This window comes from Marmota flaviventris, chromosome 16 (genome assembly GCF_047511675.1).
Source record: "Marmota flaviventris isolate mMarFla1 chromosome 16, mMarFla1.hap1, whole genome shotgun sequence".
NCBI classification, from domain to species: Eukaryota; Metazoa; Chordata; class Mammalia; order Rodentia; family Sciuridae; genus Marmota; species Marmota flaviventris.
In genome coordinates, this window is record NC_092513.1 from 29,121,620 (window position 1) to 29,144,716 (window position 23,097).

The window sequence follows — 23,097 nt, forward strand, 5'->3', positions numbered from 1 at the left end:
GACATTTGTAATGCTGTTAAAATATAAGGGGAGGGAGTACCCTTTGTAGTTCCATGATTAGGTCACAATTTTAGTGAGTCTGTGCCTAGACTATGAACTTCACACCTACCTCTCAGTTTTGGCTATAGGAGGTTATGACATTTCCTTTCTCCCACACAGAAGGGCAGAGGGAGCTTGACTCAGGTAATTCCTTTCTTCCAAGTCACTTAGATTCTGATAATACCCTGGGTCTTTTAGATGCAAAGGCTCTGGTAAAATATTTCCTCTTAAAAGGTAACCTTATCAAGAAGAACTTAATGATCTGAAAATATCTCAAATGAGTTAGTTTTCCCTTCCCTCACAAGAAGCATGGCGGAAATCTTTCCCCAGTGAATTTTTAGAAGTAAAACACAAAAGTGTGGGTATGTTCTCCCAAGACTGGGCCCCTGGAGTTCACAGTTTTCAGACTTATTTGCAATGAACCATATCAATTTGTCAATTATGATTCCAGTTTTCCTTTCCAAATACTGGTTCCCCTGGAGGTTTCTGCACGTGGGTCTCCACTATGGTGAGTTTTAAATTTCTGCCTGTCTGTCTCTTCTATTCGGAGGGTAGGATAGCAGTTTTCCTTGTGGCTGAAGTTCTCTGATATATCTAAGTGTTTTAATTGTTTCTTGTTCAGCTATTTACTGGTTTTGTGAAACTTCTCACATACTGCATCTATTAAGTTCATTTAATCAAAGTATAAATTTGCTAATAGTAATTTAGAAATTTTTTCCCTGGCTTTTATTTTCTCCCTTGGAAGGATTAATTATTATATTATTTTTACTAAAATATCTGGATCCATCTGAGCCCCACTTATGTCCTCTAGCTATAGCTCAGAGGTAGCTCAAATAGTAGGACATTGCTGGTATTGGGGGGTGGTGTCATTCTGAAATGTGAAGGCAAATGTATAGGGTTCTTCTTGATGGATCACTAAGTCTCTCTGTGTGGAATCATATAAATCATGTTGAAAAATGGACTGTGAGACCCACTTCATAAATCCTGGCCCAGTTTCCAAAGGTAGCCTCTTGCAATCTCAACGTCAGTGCTCAGCATTTTAGATGCAAACCTGCAGCCTGACTCCTGCAGGAGTTAATGCGTTAGCATTTTAACAAATTGAACCAATTCAGTGGCCTATTTATCAGTTCAAGCTATTTGGAAATGTTGCAACCATATGTCGTCCATTGAAATGAACACTAAACACTGCATTTATAAATGGTAATTTATGACTCATAAATGTCTTTGCTATTAGAACCATTCTGCCACTGTGAATGGAATTGATAGCAGGTTCTGAGCTCTGTGGTATGTGTATGCTTTTTCCTTTTTAGGAGTGTTGTAGATATTATAGCTTCAATGCCTTATGGAGATGTTATTTTTTTAAAAAAAGCTGTGCATATCAAAAAGATTGTTTTTATGCTAGATTTTCATATTCATAAATTTGACAGGCAGGTTAAATATATGTGAGCATGTGCATATGGCAAAGATGCTTTATATGTGTGTGTAGACAAAGATTATAGAATTATAATTCTAAAATATAGAAGTTACACCTTATTATCTGTCCAGTTCTTAGATTTACTCATGCAATTGAAACTGCTAGTCATTTACTCTAACATTTTCTCTCTCCTTCTTTCTTGGAGATAGAATGCCTGACTCTGAGTGGGATATATAGCACCCTGGGATATATAAAACTATATTATTCAATTCCCTATCAAAGAAGAAGGCAAAAATGCCTGGTCAATGTAAGGAGAAAGATTTTATGAACACATCCAAAAAAACGATATTAAAATAGAGCTAGATTACTTTGCATGCTTTGGTTGGTCTTTTCTTCATCCTGCTGACTGTCAATGTGGCTATCAGGCTGGATCTTGAGCTAATGTTTGAACACTGAGAAATGTGGATTGACTATGGTTAGACTTAAGTTTGAAAGTTTGATTCTCTGACTGACTCATGAAGCCATATATTGACCATGGAAAGTTCAGCTCAGACTGATTTTTTAGGCACAAAAGACAGAGAGCAGAAAAATAAATCTTCCTTTTCAACATAGTCATAATTATTTTTTGAGACACATTTCATGACTTAACTGATATATATATATATATATATATATATATATATATATACTCTGAATTTATATATATATATATATATATATATATATATATATACACACTCTGAATTTAATATTTATATATATATATATAAATTTATTTTATATATATATACACTCTGAATTTTATATATATATATATATATATATATATATATATATATATATATATACTCTGAATTTAAAGATTTAATCATAGTAGGACCAGATATATTACCTGCCTAAGTTCACAGAACTCTATGGAATTGAGAAAATTTCTAGAACCCAAGTTTTTTGGACCTTGGTTCATTAACCATGTTATTTACATGCCATCTGCAATATTCAATGAGGCCTTCGGGGGAGACACCATGTATTACCATAGTTTGTGGAACTTTCAGTCAAGAAACCTTGGTCAATTTGCAGGTTGAAATAGCTCCTGGAGAAATTGCTGGTAGCTGGGAGACAAATTTACATCAGAAAACCAGAGTTCCAATTGTTCATCACAAGATAACCTCTATTCTGCAAGCCCATTAAGTGTAGTTTTATATCTAACTATTATCTTACTATTTCTCATTCATCACAAATGATTACAATTAAATATTTATACATATGTATAGATGGAACATTTTGTGGTGAAAATTTTAGTGTGCTGGTTCAAAGTTCTTGTGCTTTAGGAAATTTGTAACTGCTGTTATTAATACAAATGGTTAATACCATGACACTTTTTTTTCTATAGAGAACTGTGTATTTGAGATTTTAGCCTTAGAGTAAAATAATGTGAGAACCATAAGGTAATAGCCAGTGAATCTCTAGAACCTGGAAATCAATTATTTTTGAAAAGATAATGTGAAATCCTAATTTTGCGGGGGAATGATTCCAAGGATTAAAACAAAAATGAATTTATCCTGTCTTTCTCCGTCTGTCTTTTTTTTTTTTCAGGAATGGAAGTTCATTATTAACTCAATGTCAAAATTCGATAGTCTAATCCCCCCACATACACACACTATTTTTTTTAAGGAATTTAAATCTCCTGGTGTTGGCAGCCCATTAACAACATTTAATTAATTCAATCATTTGTTTTAAGAGTACCTAATATTTGAACATTGCTATTTTAAGCAGTGTAAATCATAGGAGATTATTTTTTTAAAGAATTTAGAGTTTTGTGGTAAGAAAAACATGTGCATTAATAATTAAAGACTAATTAGGTGAAGTGAGATAACAAAACAAACTGTTTCAGTTCACCCAAACAATCTCACCTATGAGAAATCAAATGAAATTCAAGAAATTAAACTTATGGAGCCAAACTTTTTAAAAGTTCTTACCTATGGATACCCTTGCTATCCTCAAAGTTTCATATATTCATTAGCGGGGAGGGCTATAAATTTCACAAAATGGTCCATGGCATGTATGCTCAGGAAAGGTAGTATTTTCAGTAGTAAGAGAGAGATGATAGAGCAATGCAGGTGTGGATAAATGAGTGTGAAGAACAGAGGGGTGGGAGGGGAAAGGTGGGGTTATGGGGTTAGAAATGATCTTGGAATGTGATAGACAATATTATCCAAAGTACATGTATGAAGACATGAATTGAGGTGACTCTACTTTGTGTACAACCAGAAATATGAAAAATTGTGCTCTATATATGTAATAAGAATTGTAATGCATTCCACTGTCATATATAAATAAAAAAATTAATAAAAAAGAAAATGTTGGAAAATTCTTCAGTTGAAAGAACTGATTTGAAGTGAAATTTGAAGATCAATAAACTTCTTTTATCCAATCAAGAAAATTTAAATATAGAGAACTATAAATATACTATAATGTACATATATGTCCTAAATTATGCACTTAAAGAATGTATTTGCTGCCAGTCAGGGTTGAGCATGCCTGTAATCCCAGCAGCTTGGAATGTGGAGGCAGGAGGATCACAAGTTCAAAACCAGCTTCAGCAACAGCAGGTTGCTAAGAAACTCAGTAAGACCTTTTCTCTCAATAAAATACAAATAAGCCTGGGGATATGGCTTAGTGGTGGAGTTCCCCTGAGTTCAATCTCTGGTACCTCTTCCTGCACCACAAAAAAGAATTTATTTTCCTTATTTCTTTTGAAGAAAGAAAATACTATAAGTAAATTTAACTATACGGTGTACCCCTTAAATATGTCTGTGTCTCTCCATTTTTAGAGTAATTAATGTTATAAAATAGCATTTATTATTCTCATACCTTGTGTCAGAAGACTTCAAAGATGGATTCCAATATTCTCAGGCCCTGGTATACATATACCTTCTCCCAGCTATTCAACCAAATACCAGTTCAGGAGTTGCTGTGATGGATTTTTGAGAATGTCAATTAGATCCCAAGTCACCTGGCCTTAACAGAGGATGCCTAATCTTAAGTAGCCTAACCTCATCATAAGTCCTTAAAGAATGGTTCCTGAGAAAGATTCAAAGCCTAAGAGATTTGATGTGTGGAAGATTTTACATCATTGACTTGGAAGATAGAGCAAGTCAAGTGCATAGAATTTCTCTGACCAAATCCTAAATAGTCTCTAGCTGAGAATGACATTCCCCCCAACCCCAGCTGCATCACCTAATAGGCAACAACAACAACAACAAAAAAAAAAAAAAAAAAAAAAAAACAGGATCTCTGATGTAAACCACAAGTACTAAATTCTTGTGACAATTTAAATGAGCCTGGAAGAGAAACTCAAGTCTCTCATGTGACCCTACCACTGGTCTGAATTCCACTCTTGTGAATGTATGCTGTGCCCATACTTCTGACCTATAGAACTGTGAACTAATAAATGTATTCCATTTCATGTTCACAAACTGTGATAATTTGTCATGAAGCAGTATAAAATTAACGCTAATATGCTTTTCACATTTAAACTACATCCATACAGTTTGGTTCAAATGTTCAAGCTCTTAAAAATGACATACTGCTCTGCGATTTTTCTGTGAACATTTGTAATATATGTAGCACCACTTTAATCATTTTACATACCAGGGCTTAGGAACGTTTTTGCATTAAGGCCTACAGAGTAAATATTGAACCCAAGTCACATGTTTTCTCTTGCAACTATTTAGCTTGCTCTTGGGAGGGTGAAAGCAATCATAGATAATAAATTAATGAATTGTTAACCATGTTCCAATAAAACTTAATTTACAAAACTGACAATGGGCCAGATTCTGTCCTAGGCTATGGCTTGCCAATTCCTGATATATAATATTCTATAGCATTCTTCTTTAGCTGTACATTTGTTTCCACTTTTTCTTTTTCACAAATTAACCTTAAAATTATTCTAACCTATTATTTAAAAGTCCTTGAACTTCTTCAGAACAATGATGTTGACACCATTCGATAATCATAGTATCATACTACCTGAATTAGTATTCAGTTGTGTATGCCCAGCTGTACATGGTGGGACTGGCACACATACATAAATATAATATTCCCAAAGGATTATTCTTGTTGCTCTGTTACATTCTTACTTTCCATTGTCTGTTCTGTTCTATAACTTTGTTTTCTTCTGTATTCTTAACTACTCCAGCATGATCACTATAACAATTAAACATTTTTACAATTCCCAGTGGCTCAAGAGGAAGAGGCAGAAAGATTGCAATTTCCAAGCCAGCCTTAGCAACTTACAGGCTCTAAACATATTATCAAGACCCTATCTCAAAATTAAAAATACACAAGGGCTGGTTATATGGCTCCATGGTTAAGTGCTCCTTGGTTCAATCCCTGGTACCTCACATTTTTTTAAAAAAAATTATTCCCTGAAGTACATATCAGAAAAGAATATTGTAGGGTCAGAGTATGTTCATGACTGGGTATGTTGGTGCACACTTGTAATCTCAGTGACTCAGGAAGTCGAGGCAAGATGATCACAAGTTAGAGGGCCAGCCTTGGCAACTTAGCTAGACCTTGTCTCAAAACACAGAATAAAAGATTGAATATGTAGCTTAATAGTTCAGTGCCCTTGGGGTCAATTCCCAGTCCCACTAGGGGCTGGAGGAGAATATGCTCATATTAAGCTTTACCATATGTTAAAAATCCCTCCTGAAATTCTAACAATTAATGAAAGTTTGTTTCTCTCTAAAAAGTCCATTTATTACTTTTCCATTTTAATTTTTAAATAATTTTAGGCTTTTAGAAAAGTTACAGAAGAATTGAACACTCCCATTTACCACTTTCTTTCTTTAATGTTCACATCTTACTAACCGGAGCAAAACTTTAAAATCAGGAAAGTATCATTACATAATTCTGATCTCTAAATTACATTCCTTTTCTCAAATTCCATTAATATCCCCTTTTATATCCCCTTTTCTTCTTCCAGGATTCTATTAAGAATTTGTGTTAGTTTTTTGTCACTGTGACCAAAATAACTGATATGAACAACTTTTAAGAGGGAAAGATGTATTTTGGCTCATGCTTTCAGGCTGTGGTTTGCTGGCTCCATAGCTCTGGGCCTGAGATGAGGTAGAATATCATGACACAAGGGTGTGGCAGAGGAAAGCTACTCAGCTCATGGAAACCAGGAAGCAGAGAGGGAGAGAAAGGGGGCACAGACACATGATATTCTTCTAAGGCATGCCCCCAGTAATGTATATTCTTCAACCTGGAACTACCTCTTACAATTACCACAATCTCTCAGTAGTCCCTTCAGCTATCAATGGATGAATCAGAACTCTCATGGTCCAATTACTTTCCCAAAGCTTCACCTTTGGTCACTGCTGCATTAGGAACCCAAACCTTCAACATATGAGTCTCCATATCCAAACCATAACAGTGATTCCATATTGTATTTAGTTGCTAATTTTTCTTAGACTCCTCTTATGGAAGAACACTGATCTGCTACTTTATAGAATATCTTTGATTCAGATTTATCTCATGTATTTTCATGATTGTAAGGAGATAACACATTTATACCATGGAGATGACATGTCCTTCTTGGTGCTTGGTATCAAAGGATTCATGATGTCAACTTGTTATGACTATTGAGGCTAACTTTGGTCATTAAAGTAGTAATTGTCTGGGGTTCTTCATTGTGAAATTACTCTCACCTTGTAGTTAAGTATTTTGAGGGATATGTTTTGGGACTATGCAAAGTCTGTCTGTTCTCTGGTTTTCACACACTAAATTTTCTTATCTCTCACTGGATCCTATTTGAAACAGTAATCACTATACTGTTTCTCTAGTTATGTTGTTTTCTTTCCCTCTTCCCATGTTAGTCAAATGAAAGCGTATAAAAAGTGTCTGCTCTTTTATTAGACTTATGGGATTGCAAGTGAAGTGGAATGTGATTTCTCACGTTTTCTAGGTGTGATGCTTCAGGTATGAGGTATCCCCCCAAACTCCTGTTAATGCAGAGATATTCATAGATAAAATGATCAGATTATGAGAGCTGTGACCTAATCGTCCATTCTAATTTGAATGAGCTGACTGGGTGGTAACTGTAGGCAGGTGTAGGGGGCTGGAGGAGGTAGGTCACTGGGAGTGTGCCCTAGAAGGGATGTACTCCACACCCCCACTCCTGATCCTACACTTGCCAACCTTGCTATGCACTGAGAAGCTTTCCTTCACGGGGTGCTTCCCCCATAACATGTTCTCTCACCCTGTCCCAATACAATGGAGTTGGCCATCTATAAATTAAGACCTCTGAAACTGGGAACCTCAAATCAAATTTGCTTTCTCTAAATTGCCTTGTGGACTATTTTGGTCATGGTAACACAAAAACTAACTGAAACACTAGGTATTAGTATTTGAATTTATTTGAGTTTTCTCCTACTCATTACTTTATTTCTTAATCAGTAGCTTTTATCCTAATAGTTTTTTGAACCTCTTTATATGTTGCAGATTATAATAATTTGTGTTAGAGATGCAGAATCATTTCTCTTGCATGTAGCTTACATTTTAAAATTACTTTTGCTTTCTTTTTTGTAACAAAATTTGTTTTATATATGAAAATAGTTAAAATTTTGCTATACATTTTACAACTATTTTCATAAATTACTTTTTATCTGGGTTATAAATTATTCTGTATCTTCTTTTATAACACTTGATTTTCATATAAAAATTCTTTATCCATCCAATATTTATTCTTATATACAGTGTGAAGTGAGGATAAAATTACACTTTTCCATGCTTATTTTTTTTTTCTATCAGAAATAGTCTTTTAGTTTCATCTCTGAATTGGAAAGCCATTTTTGTCACATATGGGAAATCCATATACATGGACACCTACTGTTGTGCCTGCCACTGTTTTTTTTTTAAAGAATCTATTTTTTTCTTTTTAGTTATACATGGCAGTAAAATGTAGTTTGACATATCATACATATGTGGAATATGTATGATATTTTTGTGGCTGTACATGATGTGGAGTTACACTAGTTGTGTATTCATATATGAACATAGGAAAGTTACGTCTGATTCATTCTACTGTCTTTACCATTCCCATCCCCACTCCCTTCTCCACATCCCCTCCTGTTTAATCCAGTGAACATCCACACCTCCCTCATTGTGAGGCAGTATCCACATATCAGAGAACATTTGGCCTTTTGTTTTTTTGGCATTGGCTTATTTCACTTGGCATGATAGTCTTAAGTTTCTTCCATTTACTGGCAAATGCTATAATTTCATTCTTCTTTATGGCTGAGTAGTATTCTATTGTGTATATGTACCACCTTTTTTTTAACCATTCATCTGCTGAAGGGCACCTGGATTGGTTCCTTAGCTTAGCTATTGTGAATTGAGCTGTGATAAACATTGATATTTGCCTGCCACTTTTTCCAGTGCTTTACTTCATTTTCAAGTGTCAATAACATAGTATTTTCAATTATGCAGCTTAATTCCAAGTGTTGATAGCTGAGAAAGTCTTATTTTCTTCCTTTCCCACATTAGAAAGACTCCTTGATCATCTTTGTTATATTTAGAATCAGCTGCTTGATACATGAGAAATATACTAACATTTATTTCTAGTATCTGTCAAACGTATAAACAAATTTGTTAAAATTGAACTTTTCAGATGATGAGGTTTTTTATTTGAACATGGTATAGCTCTTCATTCATGCCATATTTTTTCCCAGCAGGAAGTAAATAATTTCTCTTTTCCTATTTTGTTTTTCAGCACTTGAGATTGAACCTGAGGTTTCACATATGTTAAGCAAGTGCTCTACCTCTTAGTTACACCCCCAGCCCTTTTATTTTGAGAAAAGCTCTAACTTTCTCAGGCTGAGCTCAAATTTGCAGTCCTCCTGCCTCAGCCTCCCATCTAGCTACACCCAGGGCAAACACTCTCAACTTAGATGTATAAAAAAATCTTTTGTCATATTCTACTTATTGTCACAAGACTTACAACCTTCTTAGGTAAAAGCACTAACTCTTCACATGAATCTATAGAAGTTGAATGTGTAACTAAAAGCAGCATAAAAATTTTGGCATCTTTTCCCCTATTTTACGCCTGTCTCCTTTGCTCTGAGTCATTCCCTCCGGCAGCCATGCTGGATTCTAGGAACAAAAAGCCTGATTGATAAACATCTTGTGATGAGTCAAAACTGCACCCTCTCCAGGCAACAACAGCTTTCATATTGCACACCAGACCCCATCTGACCAATCCTGAGGTACTGATCAAGCAGGCCGTCATTCAACCAAGACTGCTTGACCATGCTCACTTACAGTCCCCTTGTCTGTACAATCTGAAAGCTTTTGTAAGTCCCCCCAGAAGACTGGGTGGAGGTTCCCGGCCCCTTGGCCTTCCAAATACACCTCTACTAACTACAGTTTTCTCTTTCCCTTCACCATTCCCTTGTCTTTGTTTGGCATATGGGGACAGGTGGCATAACATTGTGCATTGGGAGTCCTGGATCTCATATCTTCATCCTAGAACTCCAGTAACAAACTAAAAATTTAAGGAGAAGTCATGAATTGCTTTATAAAGAGTTTCCAGCTTACAGACCTTTTATCTGGGAATATTGTTTCTTCCCCCTCAGGGTTTGGAGCTAAGAGAAAAGGGTAAACTAGAGAGGAAAACAGTAAATTCTATTTTCCTTTACTTGTGTCTATAAATTGATATGCAATGAATTCTGGCTTCCATTACTTAAAAAAAATAATTGATTTGGGAAAACAATCATTGTGTGAAGTTTGCCATAGGGTATAGCAGGTAGCACTCAATAACTGTGTTGTTGAGAAGAGTCTGTCTAGTCTATTTGTCTCTCTGCTATTAGTAAATGGTCGAATAGCCATGAATGAAAGCCCTAATATATAAAGATACTTGTGAAAGCGGGATATTTTTCATGAGGGCATGACTTTTAAGAGCAAAAGTCATATTTGACCTTTGATAGCTAACATATTCAGCAAATTAGTAAAGAACAGCATGTCATATGAGCAAATTATAATGGGAACCAATAGAGAAGAACATACAATTTTAAAGAAAAAGGTCAATAGGAAAATAAAGTAAATGTATAGGACTTGGGAAATTATCAATTCTGAAGTGAGTAGATATGATTGAATATTACTCCTAGAGATGGCCTTGAAGACTGAGTAAGTAGTCCAATGCTTCTTCATTTACAAATCAGGAAAATGGGACTCTGAGAAGATAAATACTTGAAGACCAGAGATAGGTAGACTTTTCAGTCATGTTTTTATTTTTTTCTTCTGATTTTTAATTGTGCAAGGACTTTCATCTTCATCAGCAAGTCTGCTTTTCGCACATTGTAATGTATGGCAATTGTCAAAGACGTGCCTGACCAAACTTGCCATAAAATGAAAGCATTTCCTATGTACTGGAATGTAATTGGGAACTGCTTTATAGGAAGTCCATTTCAGAAACTCAAAATAAGTATGGTGGAAACAGGAAAATCATATGTGGGGTCCAGAGTTCCAAAAAGTTAGGGGTGACTAATGTTGTTTTACATTGCAAGTGAATAAGTTGAGTCCCAGAAAGGTTTAAAAAGTTAAAGTTGGATAGGGGGAAAGAGGTTTGGTTTGTTTGTTTGTTTGTTTTTGTTTTGTTTTTAAGAGAAAGTGATAGAGATGGAAAGAGAAAGTAGTCAGTTGCAAAGAAGAACATTGAAAGACTCCTTGGAGAGGACTAGAGCTTTGCAGTAAAATAACCAGGAGCAGAGATGGGATCGCCAGCTTCAAGCAGACAGAAAGAACTTGGAAAGTGTGCTACAGGAAATGAAATCAGGTATCAAAAAGGAACATGAAGCTGCCTTGGCACAATTCCATCCCGGTGGCTCAGCTCAGAGTTAGTTCCATCTTCTGTCACAGTTCCTTAATGATTTGAGGCAGCCCTGATTGCATTTGTAACCTTGGTTATTATTTTCCTTTCTGGAGCATTCATGTATAAGTAAGAAGAACTTACAAGGTACTAGGGAAATGTTTCTAACATCAATCAGTAAGACATTGTGTTAGTCATTTTATAAATTATATTTGAATTCTGTGTATCTGATCCATACTTTCTGGCATAAGGAAGATGACCTATGAATTTAAATAGAAACTTCATGGGAAAGTACTTGGAGAAGGACAGAAACCTAAGCATATGTACTGGTAGCTTCTCCTTTTCTAAGCAGGAAGCCACGTGTTATTGTATTTCAGCGTATACAAGTATGGAAGACAAACTCGGCAAGTTGCTTTACCTCCAGATGAGATTGGGTATGCTTATCATGAGAACTGTTAGTCTTTTATAGCCAGTGCTCATAAAATTTTAGCTATTTTACTATTATTAGAAATGATTTTATTCGTCTATGCTCCAACCATCAAATGCACAGTAAAATCATGAGGACTTCCTGTATTCACAGTACAGCTTAAAATGTATGTTTGTTAAGTAAAGGTAATCAGTGTTATGTTTTATGGAAAGTTCTTGATACTTTGGAATTAAATTTATATTCAACCAGTGAATTATATTAGAATAAATTTTGCTTACCCTCTCAATAAACTTTATAATAGTACTTTTTAAAGAGATTCTATGATATATAGGATACCTTTGGTGAAAGTTTTAGGCAAAAGAATTAGATGCTTAAGGAAAACTACAATTAAAACACCCTAGAGAGCTAAATTTAACATTTATTAGGTGAATGTACCAGTCTTAGCAAAATGGAATTTAAGATTGTACCTATAAAAAGCTGGATAAAAGTAAGAACTCATACTTAGAACAGGAAGGTGCAGTGGTTCACGGTGTAGCCGGGCAGAAAGACTCAGTTTATATTGCTAGTTAAGCATGTTCTTTCCTAAGAGACCTTAAAACAAATAATTTGGATCCTCTTGATTTCAGTTTCCTACTGGCTTGTGAGGGTCTAGTCTAAATAATGTTTGATCTCTCTTGTAAGAATCTTCCTGTGTTGGAGGAACATTGTGCTATTTTACTCTGTAGTACTAACTCCAGCACATAATCATAATTCTTCCTGTCTTCTCTTCTCCAAGAAGGAATTCCCCTGTCAGTATAACAAATTTGGGTGTCAGTTCACTCATACCTATGTCAAAAAGAATAATATTCTGTAGTTATGACAACAGGAGGAAAGAGTAGAATAAGAGGTCAAAATAAGAAATAAGAGATAGAAAAATCTAAATTGCTCATCCTCCTAAATAGGTGAAAGTGCTCTTATGTCCAGCTGTCTCTCACACAAAGAGAACATTAGTTCTTATAAAGATTGGAAGGAAACTACAGCAGATGGGGCACAATACCGGGAGCATAGTGTAGGAAAAGGTGCACTCAGAGGTGGCCCTCCCTTAAAGCCAGCCCTAGGGAAAGACATGGAAATCAGCAGGAAGGAGGACACTTTCCTCTGTGACACCAAGGCACTTGCCAGACCTCCTTGGAAAGAGGGTCAAGTCATACTTGACACACTTATCTAGTAAAGTATAGGAGGACACAGAGGATATGGAATCCTGGGATGAGTATAAGGCACTAATGAACTGTACCAGAGAGTGTTTCCTTGCACGGCCCAAGGGTACTAGTGATGATAATGAAGCTAGTGATAGTGTTTACACAACAGCAAAAAGACAGATGCAAAGTGAAACACCATTCAATCAACTGGATGGAGGAGCTACATAATGCCAAACAGCTGGGTATTTGGAAACATCTAGACATTTGATAGCACAGTTCCTAATTTTTTCTAAATAGATTTCCCTTCAGAGCCAGAGCATATTCTCCACAAGGAAACTGGTTTCTGTCAACACCTTCTTTTTTTCTGCTTTTTAAAAAGATCCATAATGGGATTAACCAGCACTCTCACCCACTATTTGAAAGATCTGTTTGGAAGAGGCTTTCACTTGTTTCTTAAATAACTCAAGTATATTTTCTAAAAGCAAAGATTTATCATTCTTCATGTAATTTAGTACAATCATATGTTACAGACTCTTAGACAATTATTAAAGGTGTCCAAAAGTGGTCGAATAATGGAAACTAAATGTGGCTTCTCAAAAAATGTTAGAAAGATAGCTTCATTTGGATATAATAAGTCTGGTTTCATTTAAAATAAAATATGAAGCCAGGTGCAGTGGTTTATGCCTGTAATACCTGCAGTTCAGGAAGCTGCAAGTTCAAAGCCAGCCTCAGCAACTTAGCAAGGCCAATAATGAAATAAAATAAATAGGGCTGTGACTAAAATAAATAGATGTGACTCTATGGCTAAGTGTCCTTGGGTTCAATCCCTGGTACCAATCTATCAATCAATAAAGTAAAATATAACTATGAGTTGCTACCTCAACTAAAATTAACCTCTGTATTTTCAGAGACAGTCTTGATTATTTCTAATAACTCGTTGACTCCCAATGTACGTTAGACAAATTTCATAAAAGTATATTATATACTCACTACTTGACTACACGCAGAATGGTAGACTCAATGTCTTTTGAAACAATACTGGAATAATACTTGTTCTGGAAAAATAAAGGAAGAAATAAACGAAATGAAAAACAAAAAGAAAACAAACAACAATAATCAATGCTTTAATTCCAGAGCATGTGGTTATTGGAACTAAAGGTCCTTACTTACATAGTTAGAAAATGCAGGGGCACTTCTATATATTAGGAATTTAAATTCAATGCACTGCAATGTCTTTGTTTCCCTGTGCTTCCCACAACAATTAGGGGTTGACTCTTTGTCTTCAGGCTAATTCAATGCTTATGTTATTAAGATATAGACTGGGTGCTACTGTGTGAATACTTTCTGGCTTTAGTCCATTATCCATACTTTTCCCAGATTTCAATCAAGAATAGGGTCCTTTGTCAGTGAAAGAATGTCATTGAACTTGTGCTTCATGGTGTTCATACACTGTACTCTTGCCTGACCCTCTGACTTTGCAGCCTGGTGTGGCCCAACAGCCTGGTTTCCTTTGTGGACAACATTGTGCTGTGGTTTTATGAAGCAGAGTCCCTTCTCCTGGAGTCTAATGGTAGTCTACACACACCCTGGCAGCTGTACATGTTCATCTAGTAAAAATGGCTTTCACATATCAACTTTTGCTCTAACACTTTCTGTAGGGCCTTAATTTGGGCCTCATAATGTAAATTTTCTTGGTTTTCAAGGATTTCTATACACAGAATATGACATTCTTACATTTCTTTATTTTTTAGAATGCATTCATAGACTTCTGTTGAATTTAGGACTTCTTCACTTTCTCAGGAAAAATTATCTTCATTGCCCCTCTCATGAAAATGCTGTGTCATGCTTTCCATCAATTTTTAGGTTAAGGTATAATGGACAAAAGTGAGATGGCTGAGTCTTAATGGTGTAATTTGATGTCCTCTTATAAATATATATATATACCTGTGTAATTTATATTGCTACCAAGATGACAAATATCCCATCACCTCTGAAGTCCCTTATTAAAGAGAACTCTTCTTCCAGACATCCTTAACAAGAACTGTTCTGAGCTCTCTTCCTTGTCAATTAGTTATTCCTGTCCTAAACTTTATGCAGTTATTATAGTGTCCTTTTGTGTCCAGCTATTTTCACTGCATTCTTTTTTCATATATCAAATATGCTATTTAGTTTTATTGCTATGTGCGCTATAACTTATTTATTCCCCTATGAGTGGGTATGTGAATCATTTCACTCTTCAGCTATAAAATGTAAGGCTGATATAAACAACTGTGTGCAAATCATTAATTTCACAAACGAAGATGGCTACAACATCACTAGGTGATAAGATATTAAAGAAACACGGTTGTATATGTGGTCTGTTATTGACAGAAATGTGGTAACGATGGTTATGTGACTCAAGACTGTACTTTCAGCCCACCATGGAAGTTGGCTTCCTTATGGAAACCCAGTCATTACAACAAAATCATGTTACTTGTATGTTTTCTGTCTTCTTCCTTCCTCAACCACTATGCTTTTAATCATGTTTTATATGCATATTTTTATGTGCCAGGTCACTGAATAAATACTTCCATTTTTTATTCTTTTTAAATGAAGTGCAAGTTAAAATTATGTATTTTGAAGATAAATAAAAAGATGTTTTGTCATTAATAATAATCATCTTTGTTTAAGTTCAGCTAAACTTATCTGGTTTCTGAGTAACTGAAAGAAGAAAATATCATGTTTCTATTTCCATAAGTACAAATCTGATATCTTCTAGCAGCTTCTATGCCAGTCAAATTCCTAAGGAATCACTATTTTCATCAAGATAGACTCTTTACTGAAACTAACATATGCTGCCTGTCTGGAAAAAGAAGTCTTAAAAAGAGAATTGAAATATCAAGTTTGTTATCAGTAGTTATCATATCAGTCCTCTTTCCATTTTAATCTAACTAGTTATTTTATCTGGAAAAATTTACACATTTTTCTTGAAGCCACATTTTCTCACTAGTGAAATGAAAGTTGTATCAGATGTTATCTAATATTTATCCCAGTTATGATACTCTGGGACACCATGACTTTATGGTTCTACATTTTCTCCCTTATTAGGAAGAAATTATCTAACAAAAATAGCTGTTACCATTTTTCTCTTTATCATGTACTGTGTTATGTGGTCAAGGGATGCTAACTACCCTCTGAAAGAAATAATACATGTTGGTGCAAGGCATTAAATGCTTATAGCTCTGATATTGACATTTTTCCTTGTTAAAATCTGGAACTACTTGATGCAATCATTATGGCCAATGATTTGCAAGATGTTAGCCAAAGCAATGCATAATCAATCAGAGCCTCCTCTATTATGTCCCTGTCTTCCTAGCTGCAATACATGTCAATAAGAAAACCATGATAGGAAATGATAATAGTGGTGAAACAATAAATACTCTTTCTGTTTAAATGTTGTTTGACAGGTTGTTGAAGAGTAAAAATGACAGCTCCACTTATCCACATGTGCAGGGATTACATTTTCTTCCCTTATGTTCCTGAATCTTTTTCTCACCAAAGGCTCTATTCCAGTAAGCAACAAAGAAGAGTAAAAGCAAATGAAAAGTATCTGATATTTCCTGGAGCCTCAATTATGCTCCAAACTTGAATTAAGATAAGCCCAGATGGTGAACCATAGCTGGATTGGTCTGGTCCACCCTTGTAGCAAAAATTTAAAATCACGGTAGGGCTGCCCCCAGTGCTACTGATCAAAGAGGGAGAATGTCTTATGCTAGGAGAAAAATGTATAGTCTCAGATCTGTATAGCCCCGAGCATCCAACACTTCTCCATGATGGTTCATCAAAGCCTCTGTGCAAATGATGTCTCAGTCAGCCCAGAGAGAGGGAGTCCAACAACACAGGAAGAAGGAGAGCGGTGTGAAGACAAGGGTACATTTCTGTATATGAAGTACAGTGGTGAGAATCCTAAAATCCCTCCTCCAGTTTAACAGTTCCCCCAATTCAGCAGTCCTAAACTTGACGGCAATCCTGTAGAGATTCATTTCATTTTTCTATCACAGTGTTCTCCAGTTTGTAGCCTGGGAAACAACTATTTCCCAGTGTTCCTTAGTGATGGTTAAAGTTGCAAAATCTCAGGTCCTGTTGTTAGACATTGAGTCCAGGGTGAAAGTTAACAAGAGATCTTTTATTTAAGAAGTTCTTTCATATATACTTAATTTTCGATCTTGAACAATACCAGTAACAACTTCCTTTCTGGCAAAATGCAAATTTTCCTTAAAGATGTTTAAATGCATTTCTCCTACAAATGGAATGGCCCAAGTCCAATGAGTCACTGTATCTTCTATTTCTACTTTTATTTGGTATTATCTTTATAAGTGGTAAAGTTTTTTTTAAGTTATAATCATAATTACAATGCCCTATATAAATGATAGGAAAAATCATACATACACACATATATCTATATATATAGATATATGTGTGTATGTATAGTGTATATACATATATATGTGTTTGTAACAAAGCCTAAATAACTAAAGAGTCTAGACATTATTTATACACACATATTTTTACAAATACTCATTGAATATTTTTTTTGGAAGTGGTGGTACTGGGAATTAAACTCAGGGGCACTTGGCCATTGAGCCACATCTCAGCCCTATTTTGTATTTTATTTAGAGACAGAGTCTCATTGAGCTGCTTGGCACCTTACTTTTGCTGAGGCTGAATTTGAACTCTCCATCCTCCTGCCTCAGCCACCCAAGCCACTGGGATTACAGGCATGAACTACGGTGCCCAGCTACTCATAGAATTTTATCCATATATAGAGTCCAGTAAATGTTACTAATAGACATAGCAGCAAGGAGGGACTTGAAAGACCCCCATGGGTACCATACACAATCCTTACCTACATTGATACATAAATTAATTTCTCCATAGTAGTCAGGTTTAATTATACTTGCAAGCAGTTGCTCTTCTATGTTTGATGGTTCAATATTATAAGGAGCCCAAAACAGCTAAGTGGCAATACAAAAATTCCAATTAATGGAGAATATTACATTGTTTTCTATAGAAGTCTCACTTCTTGGGTATAAAGATCTTTAAACCAGTTGATCCTAAAATCAAATAATTAGGAAACAGTCACTTGTGAAATTTTATAATACTTAGAGGTGCCAATCACATTTCCATTTTATCTTTTACTATCATTGCACTTTAGTACAATACAATGGTTAATGGAAAAAATATTATATATTAGAAAGCTTCTCCTAATTGGCTTTGAAAATAATTCTTGTAGAAGACCTTTGAATGCATACCAGTCCAACTATTTTTTTGCGTGCTGGAAAGCCAGTGAATTATATCAGCATTAGTTAATTGATAAATCTTTTTGCTGACACACATATATTTTGATCAGAAGAAATGTAGTCTGAGATACCAAGATAGTGTAGAAAACATTTGGATAGTACATGGATAGTGTTCTTGGCATGTGTGAATTCAAGGCAAATACATATTTGATACATGTTCAACCCAAGAAATGACAAATCATGGTCTAATCCATTATTAATGGTTCCAAATATAAAATTGTTCTGATATCCAATGACTAGTTGATCTCCCTTGATATGATGATACATTGGACAATAATGCTGGCTAGATTCAGAGTGATATTGTTGGGGATTAATCATTCATGTTTTGAATCCCTAAAAAAAATTATCTCCTTATTACTTTGACTTTTTTGGAAGCCAAATGAAGCAACACAGAGATATCTGTGAAAAATATTTAAAGGGATATATATATATATATATATATATATATATATATATATATATATATATATATATTGTTCTAATTGGTTATACATAACAGTAGAATACATTTTGACACATTGTACACAAATGGAGAACAACTTCTCCTTCCTCTGGCTGAACATGGTACAGAGTCACACTGGTAGTGTAATCATACAGGTATATAGGATAATAGTGTCTGTTTCATTCCATCATCCTTCCCATTCCCACATCTCCTCCTCTCCCCCCTGACACCTCTGCACAATCCAAAGTTCCTTCATTCCCTCTTCCTCCATTATGGATCAGCATCCAGTTATCAAAGAAAACATTCAGCCTTTGTTTTTTCAGGATTCACTTATGTAACTTAGCATGGTATTCTCCAGCTCCATCCATTTACCTGCAAATCCATAATTTTATTCTTCTTTAAGGCTAAGTAATATTCCATCATGTATATGTACCACTTTTTCTTTATCCATTCATCTGTTGAAGGACATGTAGTCTGGTTCCAGTTTAGCTATTGTGAATTGAGCTGCTATAAACATTGATTTGGCTGCATCACTGCAGTATGTTCATTTTAAGTCCTTTGGGTGTGAACCAAGGAGTGGTGTATCTGGGTCAAATGGTGGTTCCATTCCAAGTTTTCTGAGGAATCTATGCACTGCTTTCCAAAGTGATTATATCAATTTGCAGTCCCACAAGCAATGTATGAGTGTGCCTTTTTCCCAACATCCTAAGCAATACTTATTATTGCTTGTATTCTTGAAAATTGCCATTCTCACTGGAGTGAGATGAAATCTTAGAGTAGTTTTGATTTCATCTCTCTAATCTCTAGAGGTGATGAACATTTTTTCATATGTTTGCTGATCATTTGTATTTCTTCTGTGAAGTGTCTGTTCAGTTCCTTTCCCCATTATTGATTGAGTTATTTGGGTTTTTTTTTTAGTTATTTATATATCCTGGAGATTAGTATCTGAGGTGTGTGGGGTAAAGATTTTCTCCCATTCTATATGTTCTCTTGTCATGTTATTGTTTTCTTTGATGAGAAGAAGCTTTTTAGTTTGAGTTCATCTCATTTATTGATTCTTGTTCACTTCTTAAAATTTAGGAGTCCAGAAAAAGCAATCATGAAATTCATTGAGTAAAATATGAGACCCAGAATAGTCAAAGCAGTCCATAGCAAGAAGAGTGAAGCAGGAGGCATCCCAATACCAGAACTTAAACTATACTACAGAGAAATAGTAACAAAAATAACATGGTGTTGGCACCAAAATAGATATGTTGACCAATAGAACAGAATATAAGACACAGAGACGAACCCACATAAATATGTTTATTTCATAGTAGACAAAGGTGCCAAAAACATACATTGGAGAAAAGATAGGCCATTCAACAAATGGGAAAACTGGAAATCCATATATAGCAAAATGAAATTAAATCCCCATCTCTCATCCTGCATAAAGATCAACTCAAAGTGCATTAAAGACTTAGGCACTAGAAAAGACACTCTGCGCCTAATAGAAGGAAAAGTAGGACCTAGTCTCCACCCTGTTGGTTTAGGAACTGACTTCCTTAACCAGACTCCTAAAGGGTTATCTTCTTACCTGATTTTGAGAAACCAGAAAACATTTTATGGATATATATTTCCAAATTCTCTACAACTTCAAAATTTTCAAATTTATCTCCCACATCTCTTTCATGATCATGTAATCATATTTCGTCTGTGTTTTTCATTACTTGATTATTCTGTTAGTTAATGCCAGAAAGTTGATATAAATGCACCACACTGGCCATTGCTCCTTTATGTAAAGAGGTCTTATCTGTGTAGTGGGTTTTCCTTTATCACTGTCTTTCAGGGTTGCATCTGAGTGTGAATATAGTAATGTAGCTATTTCTTCCAGCTATGCCAAGATAGTCTGCAGACCATCCCATAAATTGGACTTGAATTTCTTCTTTCTCAATCAATTGTCATTAGGAGCTTCTGATTAGAGAGTAAACACAGCTTGAAAGAGAATTGGCAGTAGAGCAAGGGAGGATGCACTGCAAGAATGATTGATCCCGCCCCCACCCCTTTGCAACTTACTAGAATATGTGCTTGAGCTCGGTTTCACGTGTCAGAATTTGGAAGATTATACAAGTTGGTGACAAATAGTTTTGAAATGATTATTACATAATTGTTCAAACTATAAATGGATAAAAGATGCATTCAACAAAATAGATGGATGAGTTTTAATGTATCTGAGCACAAAATATTCATTAATATCATTTAAACTGTCACATTGCTATTAACTCTTAACAATTCTATAATTCTGGAGTTTTGGTGTTATTAAAGAAAACATAATTACAGTAATCAGAAAAATTATATAATCTTCTCTTTTCTAACTACATACCTGTTTGAGACTGAATTATCTTCATATACTTCCAACAAATCAACCCATTGCAACAGATTGAATAAAAAAAGCAGATATGAGAATTTTAACTGTTTTCTACTAAGTCATATATTAAAGAGGTTCCCCACATTTTAAGTGATTTCTCTCCACTAATGCACTTATTTTTGGGAAATTGCAGATATTCTTCATAAAGATACATCACTTAGGCTTTATCATTGATTTATTATTATTTAAAATAAACTACTAAATATTTTTAATTCTCTTTTTTCTATTTTCTAATATAGTACATACTAAAAGGTATAATAGACATATTCAAAAGCTGTTTAGAGTTTCATTTGTTTAAGTATGTAAAGATCTATTGAGAATAAAATTGTTGAGAAGAATTTCTCTGAAGAATAGTAGTTATTAGCATATTACATCATTTCTCCAAATTTCTAGAAGTCCCCACTGTGATTCTCTTATTTGAGTCTGTTTACAACATCTGATCCACCAATCCTTGTAAGTACCAGATGGAAGTGATCTTTTAACTGCATCCTGGACAGATGAAGAGGCTTGTTTTTATCTTTATCTTATTCAAAGATATTTGGAACCTTTAATAAATGGCTAAGGAAGAAAACAAAGTGAGTCCCATATGACTCCTATAATTCAGAGATCTACCAAAGATTTGGCTCTTCTTGCTAATAGTGGTTACAAGGTGCTCTATATTTTAATAATTTTGTATTTCTTTATTTGCTTCTAAAGGGTGTCTCCCAACAGGCCATAGATGGATAATTTGTAAGTTTCATCAAAGATGGCAGACCTCTGAATTTTTATGGGGTTTTGTCTCCTGACCTCTGGTGGTTAAAAAAAAAAAGTAAGTTTTCAGTACACGATATTTCTTGTTACTTTCTACTTACTAGGATTGTTCAGCTTGAGAAAAATCAATGTAATACTCCCCTGTATCCTCAGGGATATGAGAGAATCAAATTTCTCGAGACTAATTACAAGACAGAGTTGAAATAATCATGTTGTGAGAGAATGAAGTTGTACTGTTGGCCAAATCAGGTGAGAGAAACCTGCTGGATTCTGCCCATTAGTATCCAGGAAAACACACTCAAAATATCAGTAGCTACATATCAACTGTCAGTGACTGGGCTGGCTTAGTTGTTCTAATAAGGAGATGGCATGTGGATCAGCTGTAGATGATCATTATTTTATAATGATCATGGTTATTCTCCAAGATAAGTCTATTTTCTGCAGTTCACATTGGCAATGTGAAAGGGATATGATAGGCATAAACACTCTGTCTTTTAAGCAGTTAATAATGGAGTAGATCTTTCAGAGGATCCCATGTAGTAGTAGATTTATTTTATCATTTTCATGAGAATAGAGGGCTCCTGAGTCTTTCAGTTGTCTTTTTCAAATCTTTAACCTAGTAGGCAAATAAATAAATAAATAAATAAATGGATTTGGTGACTTGCTGAGCACATCAACTTAACTGTACATATATGAATGAACTGGAGAATAATTATATGATAGTTTGACTTTGAATTGAGCTTAAGCCAAAACTCAACTCAACACATTTTCCCCCTGACCAGTGACCATTGGGGCTTTTAGGATCCCCAAAGATTAACAGTGACTCAGATTCCAGATTCAATTATTACAAAAATTTTGGGGTATTTCATTTTACTCAGTGTACAGTCACTCTGTGGTGCCTGCAACAGCCATCATGTACATGTAATCGCTTTGGAAAGACCATGGAAGCAAATTTGAGCAATTCTCGTAAATTATTGCTTGTTTTTAAAGAAGTTACTTAAAATGTGATTTATCATCACAATTAAGCTTAATTTATATCAGAATGTCCTTCTGTATTGAGTACAATGCTTTAAAACTTTTAATGTATAAAAATAAAAAGATTGACAGTTCTCAAACTATACACCTCCCTTTGACAATATTATTCAAAGGTCATAATCACATAGGGATAATAATATTCTTTTGAAAGTATTTTGGTTGAATTGGGATTTTATCAAAAGAAATAAGTGATGA